This window comes from Parus major, chromosome 2 (assembly GCF_001522545.3).
Source record: "Parus major isolate Abel chromosome 2, Parus_major1.1, whole genome shotgun sequence".
Classification (NCBI taxonomy): domain Eukaryota; kingdom Metazoa; phylum Chordata; class Aves; order Passeriformes; family Paridae; genus Parus; species Parus major.
In genome coordinates this window covers 25,784,331-25,806,826 of record NC_031769.1, presented here as the reverse complement: position 1 = coordinate 25,806,826, position 22,496 = coordinate 25,784,331, and the positions used below count along the sequence as shown (strand labels likewise).

The 22,496-nt window shown below is 36.5% G+C and overlaps 1 long non-coding RNA gene across 1 annotated transcript in view; it reads left to right on the top strand.

Moving 5' to 3' along the window:
• Nucleotides 1-66: 66 nt before the first annotated feature.
• Nucleotides 67-22,496, top strand: part of LOC107198412 — a 45,452-nt gene continuing 23,022 nt past the window's right edge. Inside the window, exon 1 of the long non-coding RNA XR_001518950.2 lies at nt 67-187. This is a non-coding gene — a long non-coding RNA (uncharacterized LOC107198412). The remainder of the gene's footprint in view (nt 188-22,496) is intronic.

The window sequence follows — 22,496 nt, the reverse complement described above, 5'->3', positions numbered from 1 at the left end:
CCCATCAGCCATCAGCACTTCTAACTTCCCCTCTTTCCTCAGCTTTGCTTTAAAGGTAAAGCTACCCCATGACACATGATAATGTATACATCTGCATCACTTCATTTCTTATGAGCTTGTCTTTTTTTTCCAGATTCCATCAACAAGTAGAAAGTACAGATGAGAGGGAAACACCAAATAATTGAAGGTAAAAATACCAAGTTGTCTTTTAAGTATCAATAAAGCTCTAGTATTGGGGAAATATTCAGAATATTCCAGAACTAAACTAGCCTATCCATCTTTCTTCAAGTACTTGGTGCATATGTGTCACAGGCCCTCTGCAGGAAAAGGGACAGACCAGTTATCTTAAGGTTTGTTTACAGCACCACTTGGTCCTTCAGCTGGGCTGTAGTGCTGAGATCCTCAGTTCAACTTTGTGGCTGTCCTCTTGGAGTCAACCACACCCATTAATAGCCAGGCCCATGGTGGAAAACCAACAATTAAAAAAAAAATACAACCAACTTCGTAACTTAGAAATTATTAGCTTTTTAAGAGCTAATAATTTTCCATCTAATAAAAATCTTAATTAAAAATGCTTATGTTAGTTAATTCTTTTTTTTTTTTTTTTAATTCTGGTGCTGATAAAATATTCTAATATCTGGATTGTCTTATATGTGACATTTGCTTTCATAAGCCATGCAGTTATCAGAAGCTAATTCTGTTGAGAAACTAATCAGGGAAGGTGTTACACAAATGCAAAACATATGATTAAAGAGAGGGAAGGCAAAGCTCATGCAAAGAACTGAATATTATAATGAAATTGCCACTGAATGGAGATGTGAGGACTTCAAACTCAGTTTAATTAGGCCACTGAGTGGAATCCCCTAAGACTGACAGGAATTGAACAGCTAATAATCAGTTTGTTCTTTACTGATTACCAGCTAATCATGTCCCAAACACAACCCCTTTCCCCTTTCTCATTATGAATACGTTTGCAAGCCTTCTTTCTAATTTCTGCACTTTTATGGGCACACAAGTCCTAATCAGATAACTTCAACAGCTTCAACTAGTGTCTTTAAAAGCCCACCTATTGTTTGTGGAGCAAATATTTGCATCCTTCAGCATCACATTGGTAAACACTGGCTGTGCTTGTAGATAGTGATGAGAAACCCAATTATGCAAGGGCAGCATGTTCTGCTACCTAATTTTCCAATGTTGATTTCCATTTTCCAGTGGCTTCGGGTGCCTCTTCTGAGTACTGTAATTCTATGTACAGAGAAAACCCACTTGCATTCAGAATTTCATGCAAACCATGGCACTGACATCTGAGACCTATTCCTGTGAAGCTCCTTTTCTATAAAAAGGAAGAATAAGCTTACTTTTTATGTGTCAGCTTCCATATGAACTGTAAGCTCAGATTTGTATCTATACCCCTTTTAAGTAGTTTGAAAGAGGGCTATTGACTTCCTGGGACCTTACATCTGACCTGTCATGTTATAGACAACAAAGTTATATGGTTTGAGTGTTAGCTGACAAGAGAAGTAGAAACCAACTAAATCAGTAGAAAAGTATCAATTGGCTGCAATGGGGTGAACAGGTTATCTGGAATATTTTTAGAGGAGATTTGTCATGAAAAGTGTGAAAGTGTCAGTTGTCTTTTGAAAAACAGTAAGCTGTTGGGTGACTAAATTCTATACATATCTCAGTTTTCATTAATAGAATTTCCTAAATTCCCTATAAAGTTTCTTTGCCTATATAAATACTAAGGACTTCTGTCACCTTAACACACCTAAGCAGTTCAGCACCAAGACCATGACTATGTCTCATCAGGATCTTCAGAATCTCTTAGCTCTAATCCCATATCCGGAGTAATTTCTGTAGACAACACAGAGGGCAGAAATGCTTTCATTAAAGCATTTAAAGTGAAACAAGACAGAAGTACCTGTACACTTCCATCTTTTCTCTAGTTCAGAGATTAGAGGACCTTTGTAAAGTGTCCCCAGCATGAGAGGACTCAAGTTTGCATCTCTTCCCTACAAGGCATCACACTTTTTCAAGCAGTCACACATTTTCACTCTCCTGCTGTGACTTTGAAATTTATTTTTTTTTTAATGATGATTCAGTATTTTTGTTTGGTCCATAAAAAAGGAGCGTGAAAAATGTAACTTCTTCCCAGTCAACAAATCAGGACACCTGCAGAGGAGACCTGTGTTCTGATCTGTTCCCATGGGCTGTTTCTGTGTCTCACATCATGAACACTAAATGCTATGTATGAGTAATTACATGAAGATGAGAGAGAAGATACCTCATTATGTGCTACACTTCCTTAGAAAGCCAGCAAACATCTCTAGTGACAAAATAACTAGTAAAGTCTACTAAACAATTCCCAGTGATCTTATGGATATGGAAAAAGCAAATAGCAGGGCAGTGGGTCACAGAGACATCATCTATCTTGTTACTGCTACAAGCATGTCCAAATTCTTCCAACACTAGTTTTAATTTTTCTTGTCCATTTTTAACATTTCTTTGGCTGTTCTTAGCATTAATTACTACTGCAACAGTACACGTGCAACATCTGGAAGCTGGCAAGAATATGCTGGAAATAAATTTCATCTTACTGAGCCAGTTAATACATTGTTGTTTGTTTGGAGATTTTTAATTATTCACAAGAAAAGGTTTCTTTTCTCTTCTTAGACTGAACCTTATAAACAAAATCAACACAAAATGAAGACAAATAAATAAGCCTCTAAAGAAATATCTTTAATTTGTACATGTATAAAATTTGTTTGCAATTATTGTTTTTGCTTTTAATTATACATTTTAAAATATATCCTTACAATTTTAGATTTTCTTTGCATTTCTTTTTAAAAAAATAAAAATAATAAAAAAATCTTCTTAAAGAATTCTCTCGCTTTTTTTTAGGGAAAAACAACCCTGTTTTGAAAAATAAACAATAAAATAAAAAGAGATGAATGAACAATAATAATTTAAAGATAAAACTTTACAGAAATAATTGTTTCCCCTGGCCTAGTTCCTTAAATTAATAAATAAATAATTAAAGGGAAAGAAGGAAGCAGTAAAGTGACTGCATTAAGAAGTTGATTGATGTGTTGCTCCTGTGCGATGTTCGGCAAGCTTTTCTCTGGAGAGACTTTATTGGTTTGCTGGTACTAAATTTTCCAAACATATATATATCTTCTGATGCATGGCAAGTTTGTCACTGTTGAGAAACTACGTCAGCCAAGTTAGAAAAGTTAAGAGCCTGTAAAACTTAAGTCATCCAGAACTGCCACTAATGGAAAAAAATATAGAGAGATATTAAAGAAATTCAAAGTTATATGAAGGTTGAGGTTTTAGATGGATGAGGGTAAAAGGTGGGTAGCACAGGCATTACACTTGCAGATTGCTTAAAATATATAGAAAAGAATAATTTAAAATACAACAGAATGTCAGATCACCTTCTAAAAATTTTACTTTTTATAGAAAAGAAGAAGAGTTAAACCTGAATCGTATACAAATTTCCTAATTCTGTCATTTGGGCTCTTTGTATATAAAGTTTAGCAGTACAAGGAAGCTTAAAATGGCAGTTGAAAACAATAATAAATAAAATATAGTTCAATAGCATTAAATTAATTTCAGAAATAATAAATTAGTCAATTAATTATTAATTAATAAAATTCCTGTCTGAATTGGGTTTGTTCAGCCTACAGAAGAGAAGGCTTTGGAAAGACCTAATTGCAGCCTTCCAGTACCTGAGGGGAGCCTAGAAGAAACAGGGACAGAGACCACCACTTAAAAGAGCATGGAGTGACAGGAGAAGGGATAAGGGATTCAAATTGAAACAGAGAAGATTTAGAAGATTAGGAAATTCTTTATTGTGAAGGTGGTGAGGCACTGGAACAGGTTGTCCAGAGATGCTGGGGATAGGCCACCTCTGGAAGTGTTCAAGGACGGGGCTTTGAGCAGCCTGGTCTAGTGGAAGGTGTCCCTGTCCATGTCAAGGAGGCTGGAATGAGATGGTCTTTAGAGTCCCTTTCCAAATGAGCAATTCAGATTGTTCTACAATTCTGTGAAAATCAGCATAATGCAAAAATAAGTTTGGCTTTCTCTAGAGCCTTAAACCTACATAATTTAATTCTACAATTTTTTATTTTCTTTTTTTAGAAAACCTTGATTGTGTTCCTTAGCACAGTTTAATAGCAGGTGTTTTCCACAAGATTTTTTACTTGGTACATTCTGCTCCTATGATTTTCTCAATTCATTTAATTTTTGACATTGAAAAAATGATGGAGCTTGTCATTGGTCACTGAAGAAAAATTCAGGTGTTTTCTCATTTTAAAGAGGTTTTTCTCTGTTTTACCATTATAAATGAAGCACAATCAGTTTTGTGTCTTTAATAATTGAAATTTAGAGGAAGTTACTGGACTAAGTTTATTTCTGTGTATGTATTTTCTTTATTTTCAGAAAGGAGTAATGCTGGAAAACATCAACTTTCTCTTCTCGAAAATCATATTTTTATAAGCAATGTTTCAACGTGGTCTCTGAAAAAGATTTTCAATTGTGTAAATGACCATTAACAAAATTGGATATCTGCTGGAATATGTTGTATAACAACAGAATGTTCTCTCATCTAATAATGAAACAAAATATCATTAAACCTGGGAAACTAACAATGCAATCTAGATTTAAATCTTTCAGAGTTCACTCATGCTTTACCTATAAATATTCATGGGCAACATAGGCCTGTCAAAGGAGGTTGATAAATTCAATGGGTTTTGTACATCAAATACTTACTCACCATATATTTGTGTTCCTTATAAATTTCCTCATCAAGTGTGTCCAGGACAACCTATTTCTGAATCAGAGAACAGTGCTAGTAGTTGGGACTTGCTGTTCAATAATCCATTCACTCTTGAGATCACTGCCCTTCCTAAAGCAGGTGAAACACATAGGTTAGAAAAGAAGGCACAGCCATGGGATGGCACGTTTGTAAAAACAGAATATAATCAGCCAGACAACTGTATAATATACTTTGAAATTATATTTAAGCATGTGTTCTGCTGTTATGGGAATAGTAGATGATACTAATTTCCCACTAATCAGACACTATTATCCATCAAGAGCAGCCTCTGCCAGTGAATTGTTACACTGGTAAAAAGCTGACAGATTACTTTCCGCTACAGCGTGCAGAAATAAGAGATCTTTACAAATGACATGCCACAGCCATGAAAGCCAATGACACAGGGAGCACTTAGAGCTGATAAGAAGCATTTACTTTCTGCCACTTCAAAAGTGAATTCTCCCTGGGATGCCTTTAATCCTACCTGGCACCTTAAACCCAGTGCTCTGCACTGCAGCAAGGAGAGATGAAAGCAAAAGGGCACAGGCAAGAGAGAGACAAGCAGATTTAACAAGACAGGCAAGACATACGACTGATCATTTGTTGACATAAAATATAGCAAGAGACAATGGAATAAGGAGGAAGTAACAACAACAACAACAATTATTATAATTCTAATCTATTTTTTAATCTATTTGAGGGACTGAAGCTTTAATCAGCCATAGCAACTGCCCACATAGCTGGGAAAGCGTTCTTGTATTTGGATGAAAATTGAATGATTAAAAAATTAAATGCAAAGTTGTTCTCTTTTGCAATGAAAAAGTTGTGTGTCCACTAGGTAATGAGCAGATCATCAAAGTAAGCAGGGACCTGAACCTTGCAGATAGAGGAAATATTAGTCCAAAGTTGCTTTCTTTTCAGTCTTCTCCCTTCTGCTAGCACCACTTAACTATGAGATATCACAACATTGTCATGATACAAACAGTTCCAAGTTTTGGCTAAGACACAGAATCATCAAATGTAAACCACACTAAACTAAATAGTAAACCAATAAGAGGACTGATTTTTAAAATTATTTTTTTTCATATTATCAAAAGACAATGCTAATTCTTAATAAAGATATCTATCAGTTCCTTCCTAATCTGAAGATGTGCATCCAGGCTTGGTTAGGAGACATCTTTGCCTTGATAAATCTTTGAAAATTTCATAGCTTTGTGCTCTTCAAGGATAAGGAGTAAAAATATTTTCCATAATATACCAGATCTCATAGTTTTCTAGAAGTTTTTCAGCCTTAACAATGTTGTATTATTTGTGTGTGTGGATTTCCAGCAGTTCACTATTGTGTATGCACACAACCCAAGGACATAGTTTAAGACATAAAACAGAATGTAAGCAAGATCTTTAGGTTGCACTGGTCCTTTTAAACACGGTGCACAATAAAACAATGTGGATTCTTTTCCCTGTGGATCAGCATTAGGAAGGAAACCTTATAATATTTTTTTTAGTAAAAGAGCTAAAGACCTACAGGAAGGAAGGCTTAATATTTCAAGTAAATGTTTCCTTATCAAGAAACAGGTCAACTCACACTTGGTATTTACACATATTCTTGTGGTCCTTTTAATAAACTTATGTAGCTTGAGTCTTCAGGCTTTTTATACACTAGTTGGTTATAACTTCTGTCTCATTTTTTCTTATTCATCTCAAGATAATTGAGATGGAAAAAAAAATATTAACATATATTTTTTTATTATTATGTAATTTAAATTTTATAAACAAGTAATCCTGGATTGGTACACAACTGCAGAAGAATTATTACAGTTATAATTTTCTATGTTTACCATGACTTAGACTGGAATGTCTTTTTAGATTCAGTGAATCCTGGGGTAATGCAAATGCCAAAATTTTTGCAGGACTAACTTTTAACTGGATAACCATAGGATACAGCTATGACAGAAATAGACAAACCAAAAAACATGCAACTTTCACAGGTAATCTACCTGTGAAATCCTAATGTAATATTTAATTTAATAATTCCAAAGAATTAGATGAGAACTCTGACACATTCACCTTTATTGGAGGAAACAAAGCTGTGACACAGATGTTCAAATTCTGCTGATCTTCCTCTGCTGAACCATTCTGTCCATAAGAAACAACTTGGAGGCAGTGTTCCCAAAATAGCACACTGCTTTATGAAAGAAGGTTGTCAGAATCCTGATCAAAATAAATATATGAATGAAAGTGACAACTTGTACACATAAACTTAAGACAAATAGGGAAAGAAAATAATTATTATGAAATAATTCCAGCTGAAGAAAATGCCACTTCCAACAGTATGAATTCTGTCCCATAATGGTGAGGAACTTTCCTGGTAAATTTGCAGTTATGATAAAGAGATAGTCATATTCATAGTTTCTGTAAGCTTTTCAAATGCAAACAATCAAAAAGACAAAATGTAAAAACTTATAAAAGCTTTTTTTACACATCACATGTAATTATATAATTGTATTTATTCAGAGGAAATTCTATATGCTTTGAGTTCCAACATCCAATAGCTATGTGGGCTTTAAATTATGGGGTAATTATATGCTGTTCTTAAGGAAAAGCTGCTAGTACTTCAAATCTAATCCTGTTTGATGTATTTCACCCATTTCTGCAACATTAAAGAACTGGCTTAAAACAGTTACTCTCCATCACTTTGAAATTTCAGTACAATGAAAACAGAGAAACCAGCGTCACTCAATAGTGTGATCCCCTGTGTTTAAGGATATGGTGACCATTTTCTGTTCTTCATCCTCTTCATTTTGACAAGTTTTAATACTATTCATCAAAGAACACACACTAAGTGTATACTTGGTGGCTATCAGGGGAATTTTCAAACCCATAAAATTGTATCATTATTCTTTACCTGAAGTGAGTGATTGGTGTTCCGTGCCATGAATCTTCCTTTTAACAGATTATTGTAGGCATTGAATGAAATTTGAAAACTTCTCATGTTGCTTAAAACATAGCATTCTTAAAGACCAATCTCCAATACCTTTAATTACCTTAGCAGGGGTTTTGGACTAGATGATCTCCAGAGGTCCCTTCCAACTCTGACTATTCTGTGATTCTGTGATTAATTGACTTTAGTTGAATACTCTGCACTACTGCCTTCCCTGACTTAATTATTTACAAAATTTTGCCTGCTGCTACAATGACTAAGTTCAGCTTTTCTAAAATAATGGCAACAAAGCAGTTACTTTAATGTTGCTTAATTGAGAGAGAGCACTATGAGCATTAAAAAAGGATACTGAACTGAATGATGCCGGAGTTTAGGATGTGTGGGTCTCCTACCATCAAGTAAAAACAGTTACCCTTCTTAACTAAAAATAATGACTTCTCTTTGAAAGGCTTTTCTGAGGTAGCTGTGCTACTAAGCACTTTGGCATTCCATCAGTGGCCTCATGACAGGTATCTCCCTAAATACTGTCACATGTCCATCAGGAGATAAGGGACTGGTTGCTCTTGGGTGGACACCAGGTGCCCACAAAGTCTCCCTATCCCTTCCCACCTTCACTAGGAAATGGGAGAAAATATAATGATAGGCTCGTGGGTCCATCTAAGAACGGAGTACAGTCCCTCAGGAGCAGAAGTCTCCACCATGGGGTCACAAGCCTTACCAGCAAAACTTCTCCAGCATGGGTTTCTCTCCCCGAAGGTCCACCGGTCCTGCCAGAAGCCTGGTCCAATCACAAGGTCACAGTGTCCTTCAGAACACATCCCCCTGCTCTAGTGTGAGGTCCTCCACAGTCCACAGGTGTACATCTGCTCCACCATGGAACTACTGAAGGGGAACAGCCTGCCTCACCATGGTCTTCACCACAGGCTGCAGGGGAATCAGTGCTCTGGAGCCAGCAAGACCTCACCACATGTCACTGTTGGACACAAAATTATTCACAGACACAGCTCAATGTGTAGTAAAAGAAGAGAGCCTTTATTCTGTTGTTTTGATATTTATAGATTCTCAACAATGACCAGGGGTTGGAACGTTAGGTTACCACCCTCCCAACCACACTGGTTGTAAGAAATGACCATCAAAAGACATTTCTTTAATGGAATGTATAAATATCTAAGTTTATAGTTCCTTTCCTGGGAAAGTAGGTAGAAACAATGAAAACAATATCAGAAAGCTTAATTCTCAGAGCAGCAACCCCACCCCTGTTTAATTATCCTTGGTGTCTCCAGGGCTGTTCATCTGACATCTTCTCACTCCTCTCTCCCTGCTACTGTAGCAGATCTTCTTAAATGTATTATCCCAGAAGAATTCCAGTGTCACTGAATGTTCAGCCGTGTCCAGCAGTAGGTCTTAAAGCTCCTTATATTGTGCACAGCTTCTAGAGTCTTCCCTAGGAAGTCACCCCTGTAGCCCCTCCACTGCCAAAACCTTTCTACACAAACCCTACACACTGCTGCTGCATCTTCTGAAGCAGACTAGATTCTTTGGGGTCTGCCCAGCCATAAAGATTCAGCACCTTCCCTCCCTGCCCAGAGGAGTTTCCAAAAGCAGAAATGGATGATTCTGGCTCTACTTCCAAAATCTCCTGATATTGTGAAGACCTGTGTAAGCAATAGGAGGTCCTTGCAGAGCAACACAAAGAGATCTGTCTCTTGCTGTCAGTAGTCACTAGCAGAGAGCCTATGGTTGGATGGCAGTGTGACCAGCTAGTTATGCTAAGTCACATATGCCAAGTCTAGACAAGGTTTTCCTGAACTTTCCCCTATGGCAAGTTGACTAAGAGCCAAAGTACACTTTTAAAACCCACGTGACAAATCTTCCTTGCTCCTATTTTCTTCCCCAAACACTTTCCTTTCCATGCTTTCTTTCTGGGCTCTCTTCTCACTCATGTGCAAAATTAAATCCATTCCAGACCTCTATTCCTTTATGTCTCAGTGGAGAACACATGTATGAGGAATACAGTCCTTTTAATGAAAGGAACTAGGTATTCTTTTTCTTTATTTGCTTCTTGGTGATGACTCTTTAGGCCATGCCTAGCATATTCTAAGTGCATTTTATCACAGATATATGAACCTGGTAGGTACCAGTATGTTTTTCTGATGGGTTTGCTGATATCAGCTGTATGAGGTGATTTAGAGTTATTTAGAATCCAGTGGAATTTTAATAGGAAAACAAGCAATATCACAAAGTTCTTCTTAACAGCTACCATGAGCAGGAACCTTTCTCATCTTTTTAAGTCTGTTTGTGTCAAGAGATAAGTTCATTGATGAGACATTTTGAAATATCTTATTCTTAATGACTTTTTAAGGCTAGGAAAAGCATTAAATACTAGGATATTGTAATGTCCTACCAAAAGGAAACGTGCAAGGCTTTAAACAGGTCTTGTTTCAAAAAGCTACCAATTTATAGTGGTAGTCACTGTAAAAGTATTTACTTATTATTTTTCTTTAGATATTGCCAGTAACCAACTCTATTTCTCGTTATGCCAAGAAAACTAGAGATATGCACAAAATTATTTACTTAGGTTACAGATTATAAATTTTCAAACAGGTCATTTTCTTAGAAATTCGAATAATGGACTGACATACACCAATTGGTAGGGCTCATTTCCCTTGTGGAACAGCTATTTGTAAGCTAACACTACCTTCACGTAGGAAAGACTGGAGAGGAAAACAAGTGGAAGCTAAAAGCGACTGACAAAGGAGTCTGAACAAAATCCTAGTTTTCCTGACAGTGCAAACCTGTCCTGAACAAAGTACTGCACCATCCTGGTTAGGAAATTGGGGATAAAAGTAACAGTGACACCTGACAGTGTGATGAACTCTCACAGTCCCTTTGGAGCAACCATTGTATATTCTCTATTCCTTTTTAATCATTCCAGTCACCTACAGGCAATTCCCTCTACTATTGTAATAGTAAAAAGTGGAGATATTTTTAGCTGGTGAAAGTTCATTTGACATTTTGAATGCTTTCATCATATTATTTAGGATAGAAACACTGTTTCTCACTAATAAAAAGATTTCAAGTACAGTAGATTCAACACAAGGCGGCAAAGAGCTTTGATTATGATATTTCAACTGTGTGAGATCTGACTGTAAAGGCTAAAAGAAAATTCTGTTTCTCTGTGGGAGAACAATCTTCTGCACAAAGGCTTTTTACTACCTAGGACCTTTCTAAGTTTTAATGCTGATTTCCCTCACTTTTCTTTTCAACTTCAGAACATCTCTATTAACGTCTTTTAGACTAAGACATCATGTAGGGAATTAAAAGGGCACTACAACCTTGAAATCGAGGTCTATTACCACAATCTACTTAATTATAAAGTTATGCTTATATATATAGCACCTAATAAAAGTATGAAAGGGAAATGGCAAAGGTGTTACATTCTGACAAGTATTCCCCAGACTGACAAATAAATATGGTTTTCCTGCTACCTGGACACATGTTTTAATGCTGCAGAAAAATACACAAACACAAAATACACAAACACAGGCTCTCAGCTGTTGACTCTTGAACTTGATGAATCCTGAGTAATTCAGTCTGTCCCCTAACTCTGTGGGAAGAGGTAGGTGGCTAGCAGGTTCCCACAATTTTCAATCACACATCCAGACATGCAGGGGAGCATTCCTACCTTTGGTTTAGTTCATATAGCGCCATGATCTACAGGTGTAGAGGTGTAGGTGCCCTGGCCCTGACTTCAGTGCTGCTAATGTCCTGTCACTTACTCTGGCCCCACGCTGAGACAAACACATTGGTTGAGTGCTACTTGGTGAGTCTGCACACACCTTTGTCCCTGCTGCTTGAAATCTCACTGTATATAAGGGAAGAAGAATGGCATCATCTGGCCCTGACTGTCCTAGAGTCCTGTGGGTATGCGGCACTGACACCAAGTAATAACAGGGATGTTTGTCTCCATCAAAAACGTTTCTTTCAAAGATCTCCCTTCAGGCAGTATTTGGTTACTTCAATAGCATCATCAGATACAAGGCTCACTTCTATGCATGTATTGAGAAATCCCTTTTGCACAGGATTCTTACTAGAAGGTAATTTGTTCCACTTATTCATTTAACTACACTTCTCTTTACATTTAACTCATTTTTTTCCTTGATGACTGTACCTTGAATAATGTATATTGATATTTGTTCAGTGGTTTGTGGAGAACTGTCACCCCTACCCATTAAAACACTAAACCAACTGTGGGTTAATTCATGCATCTTCCTTCTCCTTTCATAGGAATTCAACACAGTTTCCTGTTAAGGAAATGTCACTTTTCCCTCATCATCTGCTGTATAGAATATTTATCTGGATTAATGAAATCAAATTTCAGTCCTGAAACTTTGATAAACTATATTAAATCAATGTGCAAAGCTCATCATAAACACCTCAGGTATGCCCCTTTAAGTCAATCTTTATGTTACCTAAAACTAAAGGCAGATGCAGAGGGATAAGTGATGGCAAAGAAAATCCAGATTAAACATCACTTTATGTTTTTTAAGCTGATACAGAATCCCTGTTGAATTTTCTAGGATGAGAGAAACAGAAGAAAACAGAAAGGGAGTATGAAATATCACATGAATTATGTTCATGATAATCTACTCTCTTAATCTCTCAGCATATAACTGACCATTCCTTTGACCTGATGGAGTACAAAGTGCCACTTTTCAGAAAGACTTCAGTAGACGTTCTAGTCACGTACTGCAATTCATCCTGAACACAAATGTTACGAGTGCTGAAGTTAGCAAGTTTGTAATGGTGGATGAAAAGTCAGTCTAAAGCACTGATATTTTTCATTATTTCCTGCAAAACTGAAATTCTTGGCTCATCATTTGGAATGATGGACTTCAACTGAAAGGTCACGTAACCCAAACTGGTTTTGTTAACTTCTAGATTGTCATATATATTTCAAGTACAGATCAAGTGGCCTGACTTTAGGATTCAGGTTACATAGGTTTTAAATATTCTTTGGACATTTGAAATTCAAACTGATGATAATCTGATCTCTAATTTTACAAGTACTCCTTCTTACTGAAAATTTAGAAAATTATTGTAAGAGCTTTTAGCAGAATAGTTGGAATAACTGTTTCTCTTTTGAAAGATACATGCTACACAGTTTACAATAAGATGGTGCTAATATGCCTTAAAACACACGTGGTCCTGTATATTACATTCACACAGAAGATCTTATTGCAATTGAGACTATGTGTCTGCATGTGGACTTTAGTCAGCCTTATGGTAACAAAGGTCAACATTTTAAAAAGAGCTGTTAGACCACAATCCACATCCTGCAGTATTAATATTCTTTCTGGAGTGACTCCATTTGTATTGGGAAGGAAATATCTTTTCCATAATTTTGACACAATAGGGACACTGTATTGTTTTTCTGCACTAATAGATTTTTGTATATCACAGTGCCTACTTACTTGTACTTTCAAGGCTTCATCACATGTTACTACTTCACCTGGCTGTGTTATGGGAGTTCTGGATCCTATATCATTACAAATCAACATACAGAAGCTTCAGCTGCTCTGTTTAATTAATCTGAGTAAGTTACATGAAAAAGGAGTAAATAATGTGTAGAAGCAGATTCAATACAGAAGTAGTGGAACACTCTGCTTCCAGTTTAAGGGGAAGAACTATAAAAGTAAGCACTCAGATTTTATCCTGTCTTGTCCAGATTTTTTCGGACATGGAGGTAAGCAGGCCATTAACACTTTACATTTATGCATTGCTGTTAAATACTGCCCATTGGGCAGTACTCCATACAGATACAGCATAATCATTCATCTCTTAAATTATTAGCAATTCTTCCACATTCCTACACATCTAAAAAAAACTTTCTAATATGAGCTACCTATGCTGAAAGAAAGGGATCCAAGGCAGGAGAATAATGCTCTTATCCTACTCTAAGTATTGATTTATATGCATAATTCTGAAATTATTTGAGCCAATACTCAGTAATATCATTGCAATAAGTGTGCTACCGTTTCCCTATAATTAATATAATTACATAATTATAATTAATATAATTATAATTCCTTGATTTTGGCCAACTTAACATACTGGAAAAGGTTCATACTATTTTCTGTTCTTTTCTCACTATTAGGTATGAGAAACTGGAGTCAGAACTTTAATACCTAAAGTATGCTCCAAAATATTTAGGAATAATGTTAGTACTTTGACCTTTACAATATCCTACATCTTCATTGGCCAGCTGCTTCATCACCTTCCCTATAGGTTAGAGAGGCAGTAAAATAATGGGATATACGGAACAGACAGGCACAATGGCCAATCAAACTAAGGAATATTAAAAAGGTCAAAATACTCAAGTCTACTATTATGATTTATAAAACATATGAAGAATTGTAATTTCAGTACCTAATACTATTGAGAATAATTATAGTGAGAATTGAAAATGGCACAAAGAATAGATTTTGGTGACAGTAATTTCAATTTGAATGAAAGATAGTAGTCTGTATTCGTCACTAAAACTAGGTTCATTACCTTTATGGTTTCACTCTGCAAAGGTACCCTTGGGTCTGGAACCTATTCTTCCTTTTCCTCACAAGTCAATTTAAATATTGCAGCTACCTATGCAACACTGTCACTCTGGGAAATATTTTGGAATCTATTTCTAGCAGTGGGAGTTAGAGGCTACATCTAAGTTCACATTTTTTATATCTTTACACTTGTGTGTTTTTATCTCGCTCTCTCTCTATCTATATATGGATCTATGTGTACACACCCTCACACAGCTCTTCTGAGCCTTATGAAAACCTACAAAACAAAATTTGATGATTAACTGCTGAAATTATGTCTTTTGGAATTTATGTAAGGATCACAGCTCTGCAGAATGTGAATCAGATGTCTATTTTTTTCCCAATGAGAAGTAGCTGTTTTATTGCAATGTAACAAGATACTGCAGGTGGGTTGAGCTAATTTTGCTGACTGTACATACCATTTTTTGATTATTCTTCCCCTAGGTTTGTCACTTCTAGGTTCTTTCTCTTAAAGTTTCCTTCGAGTTTGCTCTCCCTATGCAGTGCATGAACAGTTAATAGTCAATAATCAACACGCATTACCATATGCCTCCATATTTCAAACAACTAGATTTCATATTGTACTTGCAACAAGCTAGAAGAGAACTAGTTGATTGAAGACAGGTTTGATAGTTCTCTTGCTCTGCCTCACAGTCTTGGTTCTGCTCACCAGGTCAACCAGCCTGGGGCGGTGCCAGGGCAGACACACTTCCCCTGGGCACGCAGATGGCAATTGCATGGCCAGCACATGCTAATCTTGTGCTCATCACGCAGCAATCACAAGGGTTTCGCATGTCAATCACATGCTAATCACAGAATCACAGAACTATTTATTTTGGAAAAGATGTCCAAGATCATTGAGTCCAACCTTTGATTTTCACCTTGTCAATTAGACTGTGGCATTAGATGCCACTTCCAGTCATTTCATGAACACCTCCAAGGACGATGAATCTACCAACTGCCTGGGCAGTCTGTTCCAATGCTTGATAATTAAGAATTTCTTTCCATTAAGAAATTCTCCCTGATATCCTGGGACAATCAAGTGCCTACCATGTGCCTGACATGACAATCCATCATGCACTTGACAATCACACGTTCAGCTTGTGCTCAGCACACACCCAACTCACAATAATCAGGCGCCCAGTGTGTGCACGTAGCATCCTCTGCAGCTACGTCCTCATCCTCCATGTGCCAGCTAGAAAACAGTAATGTCTGCATCCTGCCTCTTTTATAAGCAATCTTTACTGTGGCTCAGAAATAGAGGTAGTTCATTAAATCATGTTGATTTAATTGCTTGAGATCATGTGAACATAGTGCTATTGCTGTCTTTGAGACTATCTAGGAAGTTTAATGGTGAGAATTTGCACCAGTGCAGCTGTAATAATGGTGATTAATTTTGTAAAATATGATTTTCATTTGCTTGCCTAGATTCCTGCAAAGAGATCTTTGCAGACAGATCTTAACATGTCTGATAGTTGAGATTTCCTTGTAAGAAAATGGCTAAAAAACCATCAAACCTAATTCTCAAAAATTTTCAACTTTGCAAATCTGAAAGAGTAAAGAAAGCAAATTAAACTAACAATATGGTAAAAATAAAGTACACATTCTGATTACATTATTTTCTACTTCAAATGAAATGCAGCATAATTTTCATGTTACCACATAATTGTCAAGGTACTACCCCTGAATTAAGGACCCTTAATCCAGTTTACTATAGAACACTGTGTCTAGGTCCTCTATTATATCTTGAGAGCATTAGCAGAAGCATTTTATCATGTTTATGAAGTATATAAAATTAATAAATGGGTTGTTTTTTATTTACAGACTAACTGTTCATTGTCTTCAACATATTCCTGAAAGTGTGTTGTAGTGAATTGCCTGCTACATTCCCAAATTATTGTGATGGTCTCTTGAAAAAGTTCTCTAACTAAATACCTTTATGTCTCTCACTGAAAAAGCTTGCTGCAGCAGGTGTCACATTAGTCATGTTCTGCAGCCTTTTTAGAGGTCATTAACTAAGATGAAGTCCTTTGGGGAATTGATAGAGATGGAAAATTAGTAAGCTGAAGATTTTTAAGCTTCAAAGACACATTATATTTTGGAAAGAAAATTACAAGGAGGTAATCTTCTTTGTCTAGTGAACATACTGAACTTCCAAACACTTCATCACTCATTTGGATCCTGTCAGAAGATGTACATTCATCTGAGCCTCACTTTGCTTCGTAACATGTTCTTCAACTGCTGTTGAAATTGTGGTATTATCTTGCTGTCTCACTGCTGGCTGACCCAAGATTGCTTTTATCTTCAGATACGTTGTACTTCTGAATCTCTTTAATTAGGTAAATTCTGCTGAAAGGTCACAAAACAGTAGTGAGCTCTATAATTTCAGCATACCAGGTGGTTGCTGCAGCATACAGAAATACTTCAGCTCAGCACAGACACATAGGGCTTCAGACAGGTTTCAGGGAGAATCATGGAACAGTTTAGGCTGGATTGAGCTTCAGAAGGTATCTTGTCTAGTCACCTGCTCCAGACAAGTTTGAGCATCAGCACATTTTCAAAAGAAATTCTAGGTTTGGGGAGTCAAAATCAAGACAGTTGCCAAAAGTCAGTAATACTGATCTAATGGAAAGAACATTTAAGCAGTCTCATAAAGACCAGTCACAAGCCAGGGAATCCAAAACCCAGCCAACACTTTTTAAATGCACTGGCTTATTGGCTTCCCACCTAAGCAGACACTAAGGTTCAGCTCTGTTTAGAATAACCAGAAAATATCACAGACTGAAGTGAAATGATTACAGGTGGCTGGATCAGATTTTGCACTTCAGAAGGCAGCTTTAATAACAAAATTTTGTTACCATAAGAATAGTTTTTTGTTATGTTCCACAATAATACCTTGCATTTTTGTGGGCTTAAAAAAAGTCTTTGCACTGTTCCTCTGTGTTCATGTTATGCATCAGAGCTCATGAGAGCACATGGACTGAATGCTTCTGGGCAAATTTAACTACTTCAAGCACTTTGAATTTGATTTTAAGTGGTTGCATTCTTCTGCGGTATTTTTTGTTTTCTTTCTGACAGAAGTCACCACAACTACTCTTTGTTGTTTTATTTACCTTTATGTCTTTCACCAGTCTAAAACAATCTTTCCCAAATCCATTGGCATAATGTCACATATCTTTATGATTTTTATTTGTTAAAAATACAACTTGTATCCTTTCAGTATCATTTTTTATCACTATAAATGACTTTATGTTTTGTAGCCATCTCCATAAGTGCATGACAAACTGTGAAATTTGCCATTTTTGCCATGACCAATCCATAAAATCTGTCATCTTCCTGCATGATGGTGTTCATGATTTACATGGAGTCTTATTTATAAGGTCACTTATTTAAATGGCTCATGAAAATTACTGTTAAGAAAGTGGATACATCCTGTAAATGGGAAGTCACATGGAACAATTTATCACTCTTTCCTTTTTGTAAAAGGAATGTTTTTTTCAGCACTTGTGTATTCTGTATTATTCCTATTGTCAAGTTTTTAAATACCAAGGGTTAAAAAAAAAGTCCATTACCTCCCTTCTGCTGAGTATATTCTGTCTAGGTGAATACCAGGCAAGGAAAGGGAGATGCAGAATGTCTTATTGTGGGTGGTCTGCAGATGCCTCATCATGACACATATTCACATTTTTGTAAGAAGCAACAGGGGGAAAATCATCAATAAAACAAAGTATGCATTAGTGAAACTAATTTGGGAAAACATACTTAAATTGTCCCTGCGCATTTGAGATCTCTATGGCTGAGGGCTGCAAGCATATAATGTAGGTCCATATTCTCAATAAGAAATACACTACAATATTCATAAATTCAGTCTTATTTGGGACAATAAAATATAGGAACGTGAATAATCAAGCACAAATATTTTGTCATAGGACTCACTAAAAGTAATTGTTGGTACAGCAGAATTTCTACTATGAGAAAAGAATCCTATTTTCAGTCTTTGTTAACTTTAATTTTCATCAAATAGTTGCTGTGTTCCACAGAATTTGGAAGATTATAATTTAAAGAAACTCACAGTAATGATGGTTGACTAAAGAGAGACATTTCTGAGAGTATTACAAATAATAAAAAGTGCAAGAGTGTGTATGAGTTTTATTATGTCATGTGAATAATGGGAGGAGAAGTATACCTGTCCTGACATTTGGTGGTGAGAGGAGTTGTGGTCAGTGGTGTCAGGTTTGGACCTGCTTGCTTTACTTCTTTCTTTTGCTACATTTTGCAAAACCCACATTTATTGAAAATCTTGCATAATTGTTTTGACACCTTTTTATGCACATGTTTCTTAACCAAAAAGAAGCTCTTAACACTCTGCTTGTGGCAGTGCAGACAAAGAATTAACAGATTGCTGTTAATCCTGGGCTGTATAAAGGAGATGGTGGGTATCTTTTTCTGCTGGGAAAAAAAAGCAGGTTTGAGAGAGCCATACCCTGAGCAGGAGCATCAGGAGCAATCAGTTCTTCCTGACTCTTTCTAGATACTGGGGGTTGTCCACAGAAGGAGACTGCATCACCATGCCTGGAAGGAGAATCTCATGACCCTACATACTCATCCCATATCCATACCAGGCATTTTGATTCCTGAGCTGGCACAGAAGAGTGTCCAATTGATTTAGAAGCATTTGAGATTGACTGCTGGTTAGCGCTAGCAGCTGCTGCCCAGCTCACTCTTAGGAGCAGCTGGGCAAACCTTGCTGTTTAACTCCTGCAACTTCAGCTCTGCTCTGCTCTGCAGACAGGATGGCTGTGAGCCACAGATTGTCTGGGTGAAAACTGGGAGCTTTCACTTACAAAGGAGCTCTTTCCAGTGCAGTTTCAAAAGGCCTAAGGTACCCTCACAAAAATTTTCAGCTGCAAATTCAGTGATTTCATTTCAAATTTAGGTTTCCTGTTCTAAATTTAGTGCTGCATGAAGAGGTTTCTACTACCCTGAAATCAAGTTTATTTATTTAGATTTACTTTCTTCTGAAGTCATATTATTTTTTAAGGACAGCATACATACATACATACGTACACGCATAAATGTGTGTGCATACATATAGATAGTGTTATGCTCTAATAATTTCAGAAGTCTCTTTTGACAGGGAGCATGAAAGAGAGATAATATCCCATCAATCAGGAAACAGATATCATCTATTAGAGAAACAGAGCAAATTATACAATAATGAAGGCTCGGATTCAAACCGAGATTAAAGACAGTATCGCTTTCCAACCTTAATCAGAGTGATACATATCTGTAGTTTCAGAAATATTAAGAAATACCACAGCTTAATGGGAAAGAGTAACTGCCTGAAGGGAGTGGATATTCTGTCACTGGGAGATGGTAGGTTATTCTTTACCAACAGGAAATCTTTAGGCAGAAACTAAATTGCCCCTTGTCATGGATACTCATTTATAAAAAGTGACACTGCTACTCCCACCCACCGATACTGACTTCCAGTAATCACTCATGTGCCACACGTACGCCCATGCAGAGTTACACCAAGTCATGTGAGCTAATATTCACTTCCACACTCCCAGACTGTGACCACTTACTCATGTCAAGATATGTGCTGTCCTGTTCATTAATACTAATGCCAATTCAAGCATATCGGTGTAGTCATCCTCAATCTTACTCAGTTATGTTGGCACTTTACTCAATCACGATCAGTCAGACCCACCCAGTTGCACTATAGCTGTGACAGATGCACACTCTCAGAGCCTCAGGGTGCATTTGACAAATAGAAATTGTGTTCCCAGATTTGGAGACTATCTGGCTCCCATATCTTAGTGGTAGAAAAGCAGCAACAACTTCATACATGTAATTTAAATAATTGTTCTGGAAGAGGAACATGTACTGAAGGCCAAGTCAAAACTTTCTGAACAGAACCATAAAGACATCTACATTTTATCATAAGTATAGACACAACTGTAAATAGGTGGCTAGCACAGAGGCTTCCAAATGAGTGATTACATCTGCAAACAGGCGTTGATGCATGTATTTTATCTCACATATTTTACATATTCTTCAATCTTTTTGGTGGATATATGTAAGTGGTAGGCATTGTACTGTAGAAAACATTTTCAAGGGCTCACCCTCCTCTGTGGGTCTTTGCCAGTTCTTTAGGTGACTCTGTATAGTATTAACAGTGAACTTTGATTTTTTTCTCTGAATTTTGCTTCCTGAAAAAACAGGGAAAGATCATTTGAAAAAGGAGCATGAAGCATGATTTAAAATTTTATTTTGATCTTCCCTGGGATTAAAAACAAGAAAACAAACTCTTTAATTGTACGTTCACTGTATGATGTAATTTTAAAGAATTATTTACCTAAACTCTGACAGTAACATAATAATAAATTATAACAAAATTACTTCCATTTCCCACACATTTTATTTATTTCACCTTTTAACAGTGGAAGTTCTTTGTCCATAGTGTTTTATTAGGAGGTAATTGCAAGATCTGCATTCTGTAAGCACAACAAGCAGAAAACTTTATTTCTCCAATACTTGTCCTCAGACTAAGCTGCCTCAGAACTGTTTGGCTTTGCCTGGGAATAGGAGAAAGTAAGTGGACCAACTGTGGCAGGCAAAGGACAAATGCAAATCAGCATTCACAATAGAAATATATTTAATCAGCATTCAGAAATTTATTTAAAACCATAAAAAAACATTTACTGTCATTACTATGTTTATGAAGTGGATGAGCAAAAGCCATCTTTGTGCATGTATGTGTGCATCAGCTTCACTGATAGCAATTTGTCTTCTTGGAGAAATGCAAAGGCTTTTGTGGAGATAGTCCTTGTCAAAAACGGAGGAGGAGAGGGACCTGGATAAGTACCCTTGATAGAGCTGTTTTATATTTTAAGAGAAGCTTCTTCATCACGTAGGTAATCGTGAAGGAAATACCTATATTATTTATATATAATATATACTTTATGCTGCCCCTTCTGACAGTGCACTGAGCACACTGAATCCTCAAAGTCACATGTTAGAACTGGGTTTTACTGTTTTCTCCTTTTTTATTGTTTTCTGCTAATCACATTGGAAAGCAAAATTACAAGAAATTGCTTTAAGTGTAATTTTTTTCATATATGACAAAATGGAAAGAAGTCATCCCATTGTACAAACAGCTCTGTGTGACAATGCCTAGAAGCTAACAAGGTACACACAATGCAGAATATTGTTGTAAAACCTTATTTTAAAAACTATAGGGGCTTCCATGGGAAGTATTAACATTGCTCCATTTCATATTCAATAAAAGCTATCATTCAAGTGTGTGCAATTATTTAGATTTTTTAGTTACGTTTGAACATCAAGTTTTGTGTCTGCTGCATGAACTGCTTAAGTGTGGCCCAGTGTCTATGACAAACACAGCTCTAGGGAAAGATTCACATGGAAGAGTGTCCTTTCTCATTCTTACTCAAAACATTTTGCTGAATCTGGGTGAACAAAGCGAGTTCACAAACCTCTTTGTAGACTCTGTGATGTGCTTAGAAATATATGTTTCATTTGGTTCTGACCCTGTGACATTGAGACCATGAGCCTTTGGGGTGTTTTTCACTTGTTGGGTCTTTTTAAATGACTTTGGGTCATTTTAAAATCCAGGTTTTTCTAGCAGATTTAATTAAGCCTCTAATATAACCTAAGAAATTACCTAAATATTGACACCTTCTTTTATAAACCATATTTTTTTCCATAATCCTCCTGTTGTTTTGATGCTTGGCCATCACCCAGTTATTCACAGGTAAAACCAGCTTTGGGTTCCTTCAGCACAGGTCAAACCTTTATCTGGGCGCTAATCTTGCTCCATCATGGTTAATGATACTGCATATCCTGTGATAACATATTCCCTATGATCCCCAGAGAAAGATTGGAGAGCATGAAAGATTTAATGGATGTGTTGAGCCTATCATATGTTATTCTTCACTGAGTTCCTCCATTCTGCTCTGTATTTCCCTGTGTACTACACTGGTTTCTTCCTGGTGTTTGCAAGGTCCTTCACAAAAATTAACCTTCTTACCAATGAAACCTTATGGCTCTCTTAGGAAACTGGCTGGGGACTTGTTATTTCTGCTTCCAGGTCTTTGATTGATTTCAAAAATAAAAATAAAAT